We start from the raw sequence: 18,460 nt of genomic DNA on the forward strand, positions 1-18,460 counted from the left end.
TTTCTCCGGATATTTCTGTATATTTTCCTGTTCGCCTTGTTTGAAGGGAACAAACTTCTCAATTTCTGTTTTCCTGTGGGGTCCCCTGGTGGGCCTCTGGGTGCATTGTTAAAAAGGGCTATAAAGAAGGGTATAGTCCGTTACGAATAGATATATTCCTAAGGGAGACGAATTAAAAGGGCTGTCTCCAGTCTGCTTAAGAGATAAAGAAAAAAGAGAGAGTCAGAGATACTCCTGTGTGTTATTTTTCTGTGGGGTTGAGACAAACTTTTTACAATGAGTAAAACACAGATAATGTAGTCATAATTTATGTAATTAAAGATTTCGCATTACTGAGATGCCTTGACCCGGAACCAGTAGGGGACTGATCACCCCAGGGAAATTCCCTGGCCTCAACCTCCTCACCAAACGAGTGAGACGGGGGCCCTCTGGTCGGGCTCGGGTTGACTCAGCATTGCGATCTCAAGAACAAATAATAAGAAGGTAAAATGGAAAGTAAAAATAAGAAGGTCAATGGGAAGTTAAGAAGAAGAAGAAGAAGAAGAAGAAGAAGAAGAAGAAGAAAGTGAGGAGAAGGTAAAATAGAAAGTAATAATAAGAAGGTAAAATGGAAAGTAAAATTAAGAAGGTCAGTGGGAAGTAGAAAAAGAAAGTGAGGAAAGTGAAGTGTTAAAATAGAAAGTAAGAAGAAAGAGACATCTAAAAGCAAGTCTAAAAGAGTCTGAAAATAGAAACATAACTAACCCTAGTGTGAATAATAAGATAAAGGTAATTTAAAAGGTTTCAAGATCAGTTAGAGGTATTAAAAGAAATACATAAAATAACTTTAAAAAATGGGAAAAAGTGCGTCAAAATCAGAAGACGTACATGATAATGGCAATAAGAGGTGATTTAAAATGTCTACAACAAGAAGAAAATTGTAACACTGATATGAAAATGTTTTTACATTATTGGTTGCGCCAAACAGAGCAAAGCTTACGGTAATGGTGGCAAGAAAGCCAATGATTTTTTGTTTTGTTTTGTTTTGTGTGACTCTGATTACTCTAATTAGATGCCCAGAACAGTAAGGTTGTAAGAAGAAAGAGACATATAAAAGAGTCTGAAAAAGAGAGATATTTAAAAAATACAGATTATGTTTAAAAAAAAAATGCCCTACAAACTTATTATGAAGAGATGTGATATGGGTTGGGCATTAGAATTGTTCCAACAATACATGGGTTTTAGAATAAATTAAACAATGGTGTGTCAAAGAAATGGTGTCTCAAAATATTACTATGTATAGAATATACACTGTTTAGCCCCAAAAAGATTTAAAGAGAAATTGAAGCCTGTCACACTAACTACATTAACCTAGACTGATGCATTGGACTAACACAGACTGGGTGGGGGTTGAGTGCTGGCTCAAAAGAATATGCTGTTCCTCCAGATAAGAAGACCTGTAAACAACATACCCTGGTGTTGTTAAGATTTTTTGCAGAAACAAGGCCACAAAATTAGCTGCTGTGGTCCACTAAAGTAAAGCTATCATAAAAAAAGGCACCTCAGCCATAGACAAAGAAATAAAGTATGTCTTAGCACATCCAGGACATGACAAAGCCATTCGTACAAACTGTAGACTAAAAAAAAAAGAAAAAAAAAAAGGTTATATAACATCTGTGTTAATGCATAAGTGGGGACTTAAAGTTGATACCAGTGGCATACTATTCAACACGGCTAGATCCAGTAGCCCAAGCAATGTCTGAATGTTTACAAGCAGTAGTGGCTGCAGGCCTCTGCTCCTATTGTACTAAACAGACACTTACACTGAAAGTTCCACATGCTTATTTCTTTTACATTTTTTATTTTTTGTTTGCTCACTCAGCCTCGTATCAATATTGAGGCTGCGTGTCTTTTAACCCAGTTACACTTTTACTTACAGCAGAGAACAGATAAAACTATGGCAGCCAGAGCTGACCTACAAGATATGCCTTTTCCAGAAGCTGATTTAACTATTGTTTGTTGATGGTTCAAGCAAATAAACCTTGAACGTATAGCCACTACTTCCACACTATTCTGCACAAGCAGCATAACTGATTTCCCTGATTGCGCATACACACATGCAAAAGACCCGGTTTCATTAGGAAACCAAAAAGCTGACAAGGCCACAAACCAGGTTGCACTACAACAACCATCACGTACACAATTGAAGAATTAGATCTCACAATACTAAAAGATATGCTGTAATATTGAGCCATGGTGAAAACATGCCTCAATAAGTGGGGATAGTCAGCATATATTTATACTTCTTATTTATATTTCATGAGAAAGATGTTTAATCATTCATTATTGATTTTATTGAGTTAAATCCCAACGATAGAAAGAAATATTGTCTAGCCATAGACAGCCATTGTTCATACAACCCCCAGTCAGCAGGACTGGTAGAAAAGAATGAACCAAACTATTAAAAGTTAATTGAGAATCCAAGAGTGAAATTAGTGATATTAAGCATGCATGTTGTTATCACTGTGTGATAGGGTCAGCCCACGTAGACGTTCACTGGCTTACACCCACCTGTCAGTTAATTGAGCGATAATGAGCTTGTAACTTCCGCCTAGATAAACTAGGATATGCTCTCGCCGATTGTTTGAAACGCACGTTGCCGTCACTGGTGGGAGTAAGACGCTAGCTGCACCTTGTCAGGAGTTTCATGCCGGAACTTCACGTTAGGCATTGGTATGTTACTTTCATCACTTTCTACCGGTTAGCCTTGTTTACTACGTGGCCTGATTTAGAATGCTTTGGGGGTAAAACAAACCGAAACAGTTCTCTGTTGTGATCTCGCATAAGGCTGACTGCAGTGTTTGCTTAACTCCTCGTAGCCCTGTTTGACTATAGTATTGCAAGAGGTCTCCCCTGGCTACTGGGGTTAACAAGGGACGCCAAGCTGACGTGGGTCCCTCCTCCCCATGTCCACCTGGGTCCTTCCTTTGGTATGACCGTCAAGGCCAAGGTAGGCAGAGCACTGCTGTAGTGCTTCATATTGTAACTCTTTTAATGTGTCTGAAATGTTTTTATATTTCAAATGTCTATTTTGTAATTATTAAACGGATGAGAGAGTTATACTGTTTCAGGGAAAATGTGCAATATCTGTCAATGTTTAAAACAATCTCTCTTTTGTAGATCACAGCAGCAATTGACACACAGTTGATAGTCTGGCCACTGTTTTCCTCCTGTTTATTTCTTTGATGTAGTTCTGTGTGTATTGACTGACCTAGTTGAAGCCACGTGTCTCGTTGTTACGTGTAGGTGTATCATTGTCACCCATTTCTGTGGCCTGGGTGCCTAACTCAGGGCGAGTGGCAGGGTAACACTGTATTGGTACATGTATGGTACTATTCTGCCCCTTAAGTTGCTGTGTGAACACCCCCCTAGTGGTTGAGTGGAGTTTGACATGACCTGTATAAGGTTGTTCTCTGTGTGATTTATCTTGACCTCACCGTTTTGCACTTTGCAGTATTACCCTAGTGTGTGCATGAGTGTGCTATTCATCACGTATGGCTGAATAGTGGTCAGAGGTACTCTAGTCGTGTTACCCTAGTTACTCTGGGTTGGCCCCCTGGGCCTATGTTATGTGTTTGTTTGTTTTCTTTTAAGTCTGATGTATGTATCGTCATCGTGTTTTGTTACTCCTGCCACGTAAAGAACACAAGATCTGTATTGAAATAAATTATTTATTGCTTATAACAGCCTCGGTTTAAATCCATTTAATTGGGTAACATACCAAGTATTGGGGAACTTACCATATGGTCACAACTGTTTGAAATGATGTATGGAAGAATCTACACTGCCTAAACTCTCAAACCATTTGCTGAAACAGACTAAGAGATTGAATATACATTTGCAGAATATATGGCAAAGATGATGTCCAAACTAAATGCTCTCAGACTTCTCTCCCCTACACAGGAACACTGTGAGGCTGTATCCAAGGTTGGGCCAGGAGATTGTGTCCTAATCAACATCCTCAAAAGAAAACACTGCCATTCGCCCAAGTGGGACAGACCATAACAAGTGCGACTGTCAACACCTACCGCAGTCAAAATAGCTGATAGAGCCACGTGGATACTTCTTGCTCAATGCAAACGGGTAAGCCTGCACACGGCTGAGGCAGAGGAATAAAGATCATCTTTCTTTGCTGTTTCCAGGGTGTGCCCACTGTGACAGAAGACCAGCCTACAAAGGGGTTTAGATGTTTAGATTCTATTCGTCTCAACCGCTGGCAGAAGATACAGTACTGTCCTGGGGGATTAGAACCTAGTGGAAATTGTGGAGTGAGAGGTCTTTTCCTCTGCAAAGTCATGGGAGGTTACCAAAAAGTGGGCCAAAGGATGTGGGGGACTCTTTGCAACGACTGTAGGATTTTACATTGTTGTTCTAGTAACATACTTATGAATGATACAGCAAACACAGGCCCTGGACGAATATCCACGATGGGGCCTGGCTAAAGATCATCCGTGATGGAAATGGGTAAATCAGACCGTCAGAATGCAAGTACCACAAGTTAGTTTAGTCTGTTTAGTCTGTGCAGGGCCCAGGGTGCCGACCAAACCACTCCTGGCGACCCCTGTACCTTATGACATAGATCACTGTGACAAAGAATTTAGAGAAACTGAAGCCTGGAAGAAACATGTCAACTTACTCTTAGCTATCAAAAGCTTGTGTGAGATGTGCCATCTAGCGGACACCTCATGTCGTAGAAAAGAATGTTCATATCCTCCTGCCCAATGTAACTACATACAACAGCCAATGTGTTCTGCAGAATGTTTGCTGATGATGGGAAATAGGGCGTTTAATGATACAGCTATACAGCATGACTGTTCACATTTTAACTGACCCTACATGCCAGACAATGTTGCCCCACCTCCACACATTATTAGAAAAGATGCTCTGTTTGAATGCTATTTAAAACCTGGGGAAAAGAACGATCCACACCTAGGACACTGGAGACAATGTAAAATGTGATAGATAATGGGAAAGAAATACAGTTAAATACTTCCACTGAATGTAGAATAGCGGGATGTGTTTGAATGGCAGACTTCTTGAAGTACAGGATATAGCCATAGCTGATAAGTGGGGATGGTGAATTAAGAGCTACACTACCTGTGGGTTGGTCTGGGCCTTGTGCTAGAACAATGTTGGTACAACCTTTTCAGATTTCCCCCAGGTCCAAGACTCACCAGTACCTGAGGAACGTTCCAATGCATTCCGTACGAGGGAGGAGAGAAGCAGGGGATGACAGCGGGATCTGGTCCGATGGCCTGGGCATTCCCTGAGGCATTCCAGACCACTACAAAGCCTTGAACCCAGCAGCCAATGGCCTGGCATCTACCCTCTGCCCCTGGTGCGTCATCGGAGCACACACAGATTGGATTAACTTCCTTTACTACGCTGAGATGAAGTTCCAGAACCTGACCACAGACGGACTACAAAAGATCAGAGAAGAACTACACGCCAACTCCAGGTTAACGCGGCAAAACACAACCGTGCTTGAAATTCTCACTGCCATGAATGGAGGCATTTGTGTCATGCTTGGTACTGACCAATGTTGCACATATGTCCCTGATAACACCCGATAATGGGAAAGCCTTAGATCTGATCCTACAAAAGATGCAAAAAGTTGTCCAACAGAATGCCTGATGGGGAACAGGGCCTTCAAGGACACAGCAAAGAAACCTTGTTCGAATGTTATCTGAAGCCTAGGCGAGCTAATGACACACACACAGTCGACATCCACTATGTTGGCCTACAAATGCAAAGTATACAAATGTGTGATGAGAAATATGATGACATTTTAAATGATTAACTTATGGAGTGATGTTCAGTAATGATCTCTGTTCCGAAAATCCATGTGATGAAGCTCAGAGTGATGATTTTGAGGTTATCCATTGAAATTGATAATTGACGAATTAAGAAAGATGATTTGTGATTTTGATTTGAATTGTGATTTTGATTCTGAATTATCCATTGAAACGGATAAAAGGAGGGACTGATGGAGATAATTTCCAAACACTGTTAATGACTTAAGAATATAATAATCAAGTGCCTTGTATTATTAATTACCTTATATGAATCATGTACTTATGTAAGCAGGAACATGGCTTTTCTGTGTTTCTGCGTGTGTGTAACTTAGAATATTAGGTGCCACTTAGTCTGTACATGTACAAGAGCATGTTTAGACCAGAAGTGATAAGAAGGTTCGAACTGTGCTTCTTCCGACCTTGCAAAACTTCCATCCTTGCCTCGGATATCAGAAATCCACCACGTGGTTATCTCGCTGAATGCTAAACTTCTGTCTATATAAACCTTGTGCGATGTGTTTATCAGGGCTTCACTTTCATACTTGTTTTGTGAGTGAGCCCAATTGACCGATCGCCAGGGCCCCGCCCCCTTAGTTACTGTTGCTACGTCCGACACAATTCCCGGAACTGTCAAGCTAAAAGCCATGGCGAGTACGGGGACAAGCGCTATAGCTGTCAGTGTGAGTGATGATTTTTTGGAGTAATACCTCCACGATATCCTCCAGATCAAGGCAAAAGGGACTGCAATATGCAGTGGAAGGATATCCAAAATATTAAGATCAACAACGAAGTGGACACAACAATAATCGAAGCAAAAGTATACAGGTCTCAATAAAAAAAATGAGAAACCCCACGACCTCTTCATTAAATGCAACCAGCACAAACCTTGTAGACTAGTCATTTTATTTCACCACTGGGTAAGATCTGTATATAATATTTCAAGCTAGCTAATAACCTACAAAGATTCTTTATTCGTATTATTTATTCCGTCTCTGGCGAGACACTCTGGTACTGGAGGTATCTATCGATCTAGCTAGCTAGGATGGTGACAATCTAGAGAACAGTACAGTAACGTACCAGTGTGGATCAAGATAGCTGCTAGTGACGTTATTGTTCAAGGGATGTGTGTGCATGTTGCTGAAAGTATTTCACAGTCACTGTAGTGATAACTTGCTTGTAAAATGATGATCCTGATGTAATGCTATGGCTTTGTATCAGATCGCCAGGTTATTGCTCTCAGGTTGTGCCTTATGCATACCTTGGGATACTCAGGAGTAGGTTGCCCATTCACAAAATGCCACAAAGATTAAAATAAAACAACTTCATATTGGCCTTTTGTTCAACATTGATACAGTATGTTAAGCTCGAGCTAGTCTCTCCAACTAAAGTGTTAATGTTAAAATCAAAATGTTAATGTTACCGTCTGTACAATTGCACACTGAGCTATCCTAGCTAGCGATGTTGATGTTACGTCTGTTAAATTGCACGCTGAGCTATCCTAGCTAGCGATGTTGATGTTACGTCTGTAAAATTGAACGCTGAGCTATCCTGGCCAGCGATAGCAAACGCCAGCAGCATAAATACAAAGTGTTCGTTAAAAGTTCTGTTCATAGCTGGCGTTTGCTATCGCTAGCTAGGATAGCTCAGAGTGCAATTTTACAGACGGTAACATTAACATTTTGACGGTAACATTTTGATTTTAACATTAACACTTTAGTTGGAGAGACTAGTTATGTACTTGTAGTGGTAATAATACAAGTTGTCATGAACCATAACTGTTTGGGGATGTTCTCTCAACTAGACAGTTAGTTATCATACCTAGCGATAGCGTAGTTCGCTAGATAGATATCATAGCTAGCTGCAAGCAGCTTCATTTACTTTGGAGCAGACATATGTGTGTTTTTCGATATATTGAGGTGGGAGTCGGGTCTCCCACACTGTTTAATCCACCGCCGGCACATTTCCTCTTGTGTTTTGGGCTTTGGAAATGCGGGAAAAAAAACACGCATCCCTCTAATCTCTGTGTCAGATCTAAGCACACTGCTTCACCATGCTGCTCAGACCTCAAAGTTGTCGGACCTTCTTCTCTTAGTAGCGGTTGCTAAGGTATGATTGGACGAGGGCCGTTCTAGGGAGGAGTTTCGCGATCGGTCAATTGCAATTGTTGTTTGTCTAATAAATATACTTATATGCAGCTCCGGAGTCCTGAGGTAACTAGGGTGAATTTTCACCTAACAGATGCAGAAATGTTAAAACCACAATAAGTAAAGGGGTGTGACTGGCATTAAAATGGAATGGAAGCGATGAACCGGAGATTTTCCCGTTGCAATGCCTTCCTTTATAGACAATAACGATCATACACCCCCATCGCACTGAACAACCAGACTCAGACAAAGTCATATTGTATTCATTAGCCTGTTGTTAACCTTTCCTGCTAGTTGTAGTCGGAGATTACAGGGGAGACTTTTGTTTACTGCTCCAGGGCCGAAGTGTTCTATATAACCACAGGGTTAGCTCCCCTTCCCTTCGGTCTGCGGCTGATGAGCAAATTAATGGCACCTTGATTTGGCCCAAGGATTTATTCTCCACACTGGTTACACAGAGTTCAACGTTATAGCAACATATCTTTGCTCCAGTCGCTACATTTGATCTATCCATGTGCTTCACCGTTCTTTCTCTCTCTCTCTCTTTCGCTCGCTCTCTCTCTCTCTCTCTCTCTCTCTCTCGCTCTACCACAGCCACCCTGTAGCCTACGTGTTGCTCCATTATACATTATACATTATAGGAGCCGCACCATTATACAACACTGTATTAACATGAGATGGGGGACCGAGATGAAAATGTGACCTGGAACCATAGTGCGAAAATTTTGATTGAGGTCGGCGTATTAATTACAGCGGGACAATGAAAAAAAATACGTTCCCAGCAGAGATGCTCCGATCAGGTTTTTTGGTGCCGATCACGATCACTGAAATCAGTATCTGCCGATCCGATAATACCGATCACGGTGTCGATTGAAGCATTCTATTTATTGTGTAGCATTATTTATGAAATTAATTATTCTTAACAACATTGGTATTGTATTTTAAGTATTTAAATTACGAGACGAGAATCATGAATTGACAACCATCCATTTTATTGCAGGGAACGTGCAACATTCCAGTGTAGAAGCTCTCTCGCTTACTATAAAATGTGTAAATAATAATAAATATTAAAATAATAATACAAATATAAATCTTTAAATGAAAATCACAACACTAGAATCACATGTGCAACATTCCACTCTCTAAAGGCTCTTAAGAGAACTTGGAGCTTTTACAGTAGAGTTCCTGTGGAAAAATAATAATACAAACTTAACTGCAACATAAACAGGCTATAGCCAAATATCTAATATGTTTCAAGTCAGTCAGTTTCAAGTAGATTTGTCTGCATTTAGGAGGAGATAGCAGACAGAATAAAGATTAAAGGTGCAGAGGAAGTCAGCAATTAAACAAAAAACAAAACATGTATATCTATCTGTATAGTGTCTCACGCACGGGATCCGGGAAACTCTTGTGAGTGAAGCACCACTTTGGTCAGCTCGAAGTTTTCATTAATAAATGCTTGACATAGGACAGACACTCGAACTCCAAATGTCACTGGTGAAGCTAACTGCCCTGATGTTGTCCTTCATAAGGCTCTCGATGTGCGTGTAGACATTTTGGTATAATTCCGGCAGACAAACATCAGTTAGGTATTTTCGGCCCGGCAGCGTATAGCGTGGATCCAAGCAGGATACGAGGCGTTTGAACCCGGCGTCTTCCACAACAGACAGCGGCTGCTGATCAAGGCATATGAATTCCATTACCTTTGCATTTAATTCCTTTCGTCTCTTGTTGTCGTTGCTGTATGGTTGCTGTCGTTTTAATGTCTCTGTTACGGTCAGCTGAGTGAGTGGCGTTTTTATTTTTACGCTTGGCCTACCATTTTATTGGAGCGATGAGGGACAGGTGGGGCTTGAAAAGGGCCCCTTGTTCAAAGCGGGGAATGACAGAAAAAGTTTGAGAACCACTGGGTTACACAAAGCGGTAGTGGTAGTGAACGCACCATTCCTACTCTACTGAAATGAGCAGCAGAGAGACACTCAGGTTACACAGAGCTGTCCATTTTTTTTTACAGTTATTGCCCCCCAGTGAAGTTACACAGAGCTGTGTGGTAGTGAACGCCCCATGCCCACATCCCCAAATGCAATGAGGTTCCACAGAGCTGTGTGGTAGTGAACGCACCACTGCTACTCTGCTGAACAGTAGTGCTTGTGGCCACGTCTCCTCATTTGGACTCAGTGGTGGAATGTAACGAAGTATTTTTTACTTCGTTACTGTACTTAAGTAAATTTTTACGTATCTGTACTTTACTTAAGTAAAAATAATAGTGCATACTTTTTACTTTTACTCCATTACATTTTTTAGCTATTATCTATACTTTTACTCCGCTACATTTTTACAATATGTGTTGTTACTATGGATTGCGTTGCTGTTTTGGAAGTTTAAACCATTCAGGTGGCTCTATCAACTCCAATGATATCAGAGTGCGCGTTTGGCAGCAGCACTAGCGGTAGCTTTGCCTGTTATAGTTGAACATTCAGCCTGACTACTGCCTATTCAACATGGATCCAGAGTCGGCCTGAACTGAGCCCTCTGATATGAGCCACCCTTGGCCCTATTTAAAATATATGTTCGAGTTCAAAGGCCCCAAGAATGACTCCTGGAGGTTTCAATGCGTTTCCTGTCTCCCTCAAAAAAAGGGAGTTGCTAGCCTTCAATAATTCGCCCTCAAATTTAAAGTAGCATATCGAGGTAAGCAGAGTGATTGCTATGCTAAGTTAATGTCCCTGACTTTTGAATATTGATATGTATTTAATTCGTTTACTGACATGATATTATAATGTTATCTAGTGAAATGCATGTTGACATACAGCAATAGCATCAAAAAACATGATTGTATCTTCATTATATATTTAACGTAGTGGTAAAATAAAGCTGGTAGGTTAGCAATGTCAAGCTAGCGTGCCTTGTTCTGTCCAGTTTTACAATTACATTTGTTTTTCATGTTCCATGTTCCCCTTTTTTACACGTTTACAATTAAATAAAAGATTTAAAGATATCACATGGTGTCTTTATTAGTTTGGCTTAATGGTATTCACTTTGCAAATAATGCCTGGTAGATAACTTGTCATCTGCAGAATTGTAAGATATAGTGTGAACAGTATTACAGATGGTAGGCACAATAAGTACACCAACCATTCCAATTAACAAACGTTGTTGCTTATAATTATTACTAGTAGTGACATCTGTAGAGGCATTTATTACCAGTAGCTATTTCTTTATTAAAATGGCACAGCCTAGACATTGAGAGACAACCCATTGCGTGAGTACTTTTACTTTTAATACTTAAAGTAAATTTAAAAGTAATTACTTTTTACTTTTACTTAAGTAGGATTGTTGATGTAGTACTTTTACTTTTACTTTTATTTTCACTTAAGTACTAAACTTCAGTACTTCCTCCACCACTGTTTGGACTAGACCACTAATGGCTTTGTGGTGTAACACCCTCAGGGTTACGTGTCTGCTGAAGAGTAGTGCTGTGTGGTGTAACACCCTCAGGGTTACGTGTCTGCTGAAGAGTAGTGCTGTGTGGTGTAACACTCTCAGGGTAACGTGTCTGCTGAAGAGTAGTGCTGTGTGGTGTAACACCCTCAGGGTTACGTGTCTGCTGAAGAGTAGTGCTCTGTGGTGTCACACCCTGAAGGTTACGTGTCTGCTGAAGGGTAAAGAGCTGGGAGTTTGAGGACTGAAAGCACAGACACAACCAGGCTTTGTTGCTTTGGGAAGAAAAGTCAGCTTTTTTATTTCTTTATTTGCATTATATATTTAGACTGATATCATTCAGAGATGACTCAATGCTAAAATGTCATTTTTTTTATAAATGGATTGCTATTTTGTTCGTTATATACATATTGGTAAATTGTCTGATTGGTACTTCATTGATTATTGATTATTGATTGAGGTTTCTAATGTTTAATGTACAATAATACATTTGTATTGTTACTGCAGCTCTCAAACCGGACTTTGTTGTTTTTATTTGCTATTATTGTTGTCTGTATTATTTGTATTTGATGTATGTATTTTAATTGTTGTTTCTTGTCTCTCTCTGACAGATACACACCTACTTATCTCTTCTCTCTCACACACACACACACACACAATCGTATCTTTCTCTAACCATGTATAGTGTTGGTCCTGGGTGTTGTGTTGTTCTAGGTAAACACACGTTGTGCACATGAGAGAGAGCACTTCTTCATCTTTTCATAGTTCAGTTTAAGTTCAAGGGCCTTGGCAGATGCTTTTGTCCAAAGTGACTTACATCAGGGCAAACTGGTACATACAGGAAGGACAGAACATGATGTTAGCCATAAATAAGACATTAAGATGATTCTGATAGTGTGTGTGTGTGTGTGTGTGTGTGTGTGTGTGTGTTTGGATGTGTACTTTCCTCTACCTAATGGTTTGAGAGCATGGTCTGTCATGTGACTTGACCTGTCTTCATTAATTATGTGACTACTTACCTGTCCATACATGTCATGTGACTACTTGTTAACATCTTGAAGAAACAGCCCAAAGGAAGACATTTTGACTTGCTCTGATGAAGGTTCTTATGACTGAAACGCATAAGCATGTTTTTTCTTGTTTCTTTGGCTTAACAGCCAAGAGATATTAAAGGCTTTCTGAACATATTACCCTCCTGAGTGCCCTTAGATTTGTTCACCAATACTCAATTAGTAGGATCCCCAAACTGAAGACGCCAATCCCCAACACCTTTGTACTCCCAAGCAGCACTCTATGCACACAGATTCTCGACTGACTGCCAAAACATATTTGGAAAAAATAGAATACAAGAGTGATAAATAAAGCATTATGCATAAAACAGTAGCATGTGTATGACAATCACATCAGATTATAGTAAAGAAAAACATATTACAATAACAACATAAAAACAACAACAGCAGCAACAACAACAACAACAACAAACACAGCAACTGTTACACTTGTTGTGGTTCAGGTCAGAATTGGCTGGCCTGACATAAATGTTAATAATGCTTTATGTACTGTATCATTTGCAGCTAGTTAACAATGTTGTACCTTGTGTTTTCTTTAAATTAAGGGAAATTCACAAAATATTTCAACATAAATAGAACGAGTCTTTTTTGTATTTAACAATGTATTTAACAATTAACAACACACATTTACAATATACATAAAAAATGTGCGTGCGTGTGTGTAAGTAGTCAAGGCGGGAACTCACCAAGGTTTGCACCAGCAGCTGGGTGGCATACTGGGTTAGGTACGGCCTGATTTTGCGGATGTTGAATAGCGCAAAGCGGCACGACCGGGAGACGATGTGGTCAGTGAAAGTCAGTTGGTCATCAACAATGACCCCGAGGTTTCTTGCTGTTTTGGAAGGAGCAAGAGATAAGGTGTCAATATTGATATTGATGTGGATGACCTGTTTGGCTGGAAAGACCTTCAGTTCCGTTTTAGCCCGATTCAGCTGAAGGTGGTGATTTTTCATCCATGTGGATATATCAGCAAGACTTTCAGAGATCCGCGCCGAGACAGTGGTGTCATCAGGAAGGAAAGACAGATACAGTTGAGTAACATCGGCATAGCAGTGATAGGAAAAACCATGCGAGTGGATGATAGGGCGAGGCGGTGTAAATGGCAAAGAGAAGTGGTCCTATCACCGAGCTTTGTGGCACCCCTATGGTGAGGCGGTGAGGTACAGACAGCTGACCTTGCCATGACACGTTGAACGAGCGGCCAGTGAGGTAAGATTCAAACCAGGAGTGTGCCTTGCCAGAATTGCCCATACTTGACAGTATAGACAGAAGGATGCGGTGGTTGACTGGTTGACAAAGTCAAGCAGGATGAGAGCCGAGGATTGAGCTGCTGCTCTGGCTGTAAGGCCTCTGTCATAGACAACAGGGCTGTTTCGGTGGAGTGACAGCTTTTGAATCCAGACTGGTTTGGATCGAGGAGATTGTTCCTTGACAGGAACTCTGTGACCTGTTTGGAAGCTGCCCTCTTAATGGTTTTAGATAGGAGCGTGAAAAGTGAGACCGGCCGATAGTTTTTCACCTGAGTGGGATCGAGAGACGGCTTCTTGAGCAGCGGTGTTACCCGAGCCACTTTGAATAAAGAAGGAAATGTTCCAGAATTAAATGAAGCATTAATCACCTGTGTGATTGCCGGTAAGATGGAAGGTGATATGGCTTGAAGGATGTTGGATGGGATGGGGTCCAACGGACATGTAGTAGGACGGCTACCTATTAGGATTTTAAAGGGTGAAAGAAGGAAACAATGAGCCATTGACGGTTGTGCCCTTAGGGGGAGGAGACAGATGGTTGAATTGCTTCCCGATGGCTGCCACTTTCTCTGTGAAAAAGGAAGCAAAGGTATCAGCAGTGAGGTTGGTAGCTGGGGGAGGAGGAGGAGGGTAGAGCAGAGTTTTGAAGGTGGAGAATAGTTTCTGAGCGTCAGTTGCACCATTGATCTTGTCATTGAAAAAAGTCTTCTTAGCAGCAGTGATGCTGGATGAGAAGGAGGCCAGCAGTGTCTGGTAGCTTGCAAGATTGTCCGGTGCTGCAGATTTGTGCCACTTTCTCTTAGCTGCTCTGAGATTGGAGCGCTGCGTTCGGAGGGTATCACTCAGCCATGAATAAGACTGGGTAGATCGAGCAGGTCTGGTGGAAAGTGGACACAAACTATCCAGGCATGAGCTCAGATTGGAGCAGAGAGATTCTGTGGCATCATTGACACCTAGTGAGGAGAAAGGGGTTGAAGGTGGAAGAGCAGGAGAAACCAGAGAGGAGAAGTGGGTGGGAGAGAGGTTGCGGAGATTGTGCCAGAACGAGACCATCGGAGGGGGGTCAGAGGGTTGTTCAACGAGCCGAACATCGAAGCGAATGAAGAAGTGGTCCGAGAGGTACAGAGGTGTAACCGTTAGGTTGTCCGTGGTGCAGTTCCGAGCAAGGATGAGGTCAAGCTCTTTCCCTGCTTTGTGAGTTCGAGGAGTGGGGACCTGTTGTAGGTCGAAAGACACACTCACCACACACTCACCAGACACACTCACTCACCACACACATTCACAACACACACTCACTCACCTACACACACACATTCACTCATCTACACACTCACTCATGTATACACACACACTCACTCATCTACACACTCACTCATATACACACTCACTACACACACTCACTCATTTACACACACACTCACTCATTTACACTCAGCACACACACACATCAGTAACAGAAACGGAGAATTACAGAAGGGAAGGGCAGAATCCCGTTGGTTTAGTATCAGTCATGTGAAAGACAGAGGTGCACCGCCGCAAGTCAAACTTCCTCTTTCCAAAGGAAGGCACACACAACTATGAAAATCACCAAGCATTCTCTCTCTCTCTCTCTCTCTCTCTCTCTCTCACACTCTCTCTCTCTTTCTCTGTACATGTTTCAGCCACTTGTCTCTTACAACCCCAGACTTACACACACACTCTTTCTCTCTCTCTCTAACACACACACAACACACTGGCTCATTTGGACATTGCAGAAATTTCATCTGCAGAGAGAGTGTTTGTCAAGATGCAGGTGTTATTTGCGGAGATAAGAGCTTTTCCTGGACTTCTGGTGCTACTGATTGAGTCAACTTATGGTAAGTGTGTGTGTGTGTGTGTGTGTGTGTGTGTGTGTGTGTGTGTGTGTGTGTGTGTGTGTGTGTGTGTAAAAATAGGATAGACTAAGTTCTCTAGAAGATGATTGCCCTATTGATGTTGATGATGACATGACACGCACATATTCTGACATGTGTCCTCACAGATATGTACAGTACAGCGAGTCGCATTATTACTACTTTGCACATGTGCCTTCATAGGTAATACGATCCAAGTATCTGACCTAATGTGCCAATGATACGTATAGCCCAAAGTGGTTTAGATTGACCTAGACGTGCTCACTGCTGCTCCTCGCTACTGCCATAGCACACAACGGTATTACATTAACATGGACAAACCTAGGCTAAAAAAAAGAGCTCAAAATTGTTTAAAATAAATAAATAAATAATTATCCTTGTTTGTTTGTCAACAGTTGGTCCTAAGCTGGTTTAGTATGCTAAAGGTTTATTGTGTAAATAAATGAGCTGTAGTTTGGATTTTGGGTGGATTTTTTACTTGTTGTGGTTTGGGTCAGAATCGACTGGCCTGACATAAATGTTACAGTTTTTTCCAATCATTTTCACACTCGTCTCAATACCATGTCCACTTTTACAAAACTCTTCACACAGTGGGCACAGTGTGCATATCTGTGAGTACACATGTCAGAATATGTGAGTGTCATGTAGCTCAGGCCTCTCTGTCCTGCCCCAAATAGGGTGGGGGGATGTGTTTCTGTGGTTTTTAGTTAATTATGCTTTAAGTGATAAAGTAGTTTAATGGTAGAAAGCATATGCTATAGTTATGGCAACAAGAGTCACTTTTGGATTAAGTAAGAGGTGTTTTGGTGGTTGTACTGCTGTGTGAAGAGTTTTGAAAAAGTGGACATAGTATTGGGATAAGTGTGTAATGTGATACTGTTGTGTGTTATGGCAGTAATGAAGAGCAGCAGTTAATAATGCTTTATGTACTGTATGATGTTGCACCACTCTGTTTAATTCAAAATAAGGGAAATTCACAAAATATTTCAACATACATAGAATTTATCCTAATCTATATCTCAGAATTATTAGTATTTTTTGTTTTTAAACTTTTTTCCAATAAATTTCACACTTTTTCCAAACTCTTCAAACAGTGGGCTTACCATACACACACCTCAACACATCAGTTAACCTTTGGTGCAAAATGCACTACAACCAGCAAAACACCTCATACTTCACCCATCGTGCTACCATAACTATAGCATATGCTCTCTACCATTAAACTACTTTATCACTCCATGTACAATTTAAAAAAAAAAACCTCAGGCAACTTGAAGCATTTCGAAATGCATATATTGTGTGTTGCTGTATCCTCTATTTTTGCACTGTTTAGTGTTGCATTGCAAAAGTAAAGAAACGTGTATGACACCTCGTACATATTGTAATTTTAAAATAAAACAAAATTCAGCTATATGCCTCAAGAGAGCTCCATGCTAAGTTTTCTGTGGCATGCAGACAATTTTCTTTCCAAGCAAAGTAAGTGAAACAACAATACATGAGACTACTACATGCCACTAAGACCTATTCATCTCAACACACAACTGACTGCATTAATGTGACATCTGGCAACTTTACCATTTACCATTTTCACTCATAAAACTCTAAGTATTACAGTAATTCATTGTAAAGGGCTCTTTTTTACGCAGGTCTGGACTCCATCTGTGATGCTGCTCAGGATGCTTCATGTTATGGGGCTCTGGGAGGACCTGTGTATCTGCAGCTGATGAGGGACACCAGTGGGCATACACTGAGCTTTCATAAGGAACATGAAGGCATTTTTAGACACAGAAAATCCAAGACACTGTTCTATAACGAGTTCAACATTCCATCATTCATCCAGAGGTGGCAGTTTGTTCCTGATAACGGGACCCTGATTATAAACCCTGTAGAGAGGAGAGACGCAGGAAGATACAGAGTGGAGATCCATGAGGATTCAACAGGGAAGCGTGTGGGACTGCACACAGTACAGCTGATCATTGAAGGTAAATCACTTCAACTCCTCGTTGAGCCTTTAAGAAGTTAAATAATCTCAGTAGCGATTTTAGCCCTTTGCTATTCAAGTTCAGTCTGTCCTGTGTCCCCTGTCGGTTCGTAAGTTTAATGCCCGTGTTACGTCTCTGTCTTGTTTCTGTGCTTTCCCTGTTTGATTCCTATGTTGGGATCTTCTGTTTCTGTGGATGCTCTGCCCCTGTTAGATTCCTAGGTTGGGATCTTCTGTGTTTTGTTTTTTGGGGGGATTTCCTAGTTTTGATCTTCTGTGCTTTCGGATTTCTAGTTTGCCCTGATCTTTTGTGTGTTTGCCCTTTTTGGATCTTTTAGTTTAATTTTTGTAAAATAAACCCTGAACTTTACTGCATCTGGTCTGCGATTGGGTCCTTTACTTAAAACCCTAACAGAGAGAGAGAGCTTGAGCAGTCTTCCCCTGCATACCTAGCTTCATGTGTGAAACACAGCTAGAGATCTAAGAACTCATAAGTATGGGGCCTTTGTAACATGAAATGGTTTTGTCTAATTTTATTTACAAACTGTTCTCTTTACATCTTTCAAAATACATGTTCATGTCATTGAAGCCCCACAAATCTGTCTGTGTTTGAAGCAAACAGTTTGTTCTGCATTCCGTGCCCCAGAAGTGAATTTGAGGGGCAAAATGTATTCTGTTCATGACATGAGTGTCTTTCACATTCATTTTCTCTCACTAACCGGAGTGACATCCACATTATTCTGTACAAAATTATCAATACATTAATTTCAGCCTTGTGCATGAAAGGGTTGTATTACTGTTATCACTCACAAAAAGCACCCAGTGTCAGGCCGGAGTCAGGGATTGATGCA

The 18,460-nt window shown here is 40.9% G+C and overlaps 1 long non-coding RNA gene across 1 annotated transcript; it reads left to right on the forward strand.

Annotated features, from left to right (window-relative positions):
* The first annotated feature begins 2,520 nt into the window (after positions 1-2,520).
* On the forward strand, positions 2,521-3,279 carry LOC116220777. Its single transcript, XR_004163850.2, has 3 exons — positions 2,521-2,712; positions 2,859-2,989; positions 3,160-3,279. It is a non-coding gene; the product is annotated as an uncharacterized LOC116220777 (long non-coding RNA).
* The last annotated feature ends 15,181 nt before the right edge of the window (positions 3,280-18,460 follow it).

The sequence above is a fragment of the Clupea harengus genome, chromosome 6, assembly GCF_900700415.2.
Source record: "Clupea harengus chromosome 6, Ch_v2.0.2, whole genome shotgun sequence".
Lineage (NCBI taxonomy): Eukaryota > Metazoa > Chordata > Actinopteri > Clupeiformes > Clupeidae > Clupea > Clupea harengus.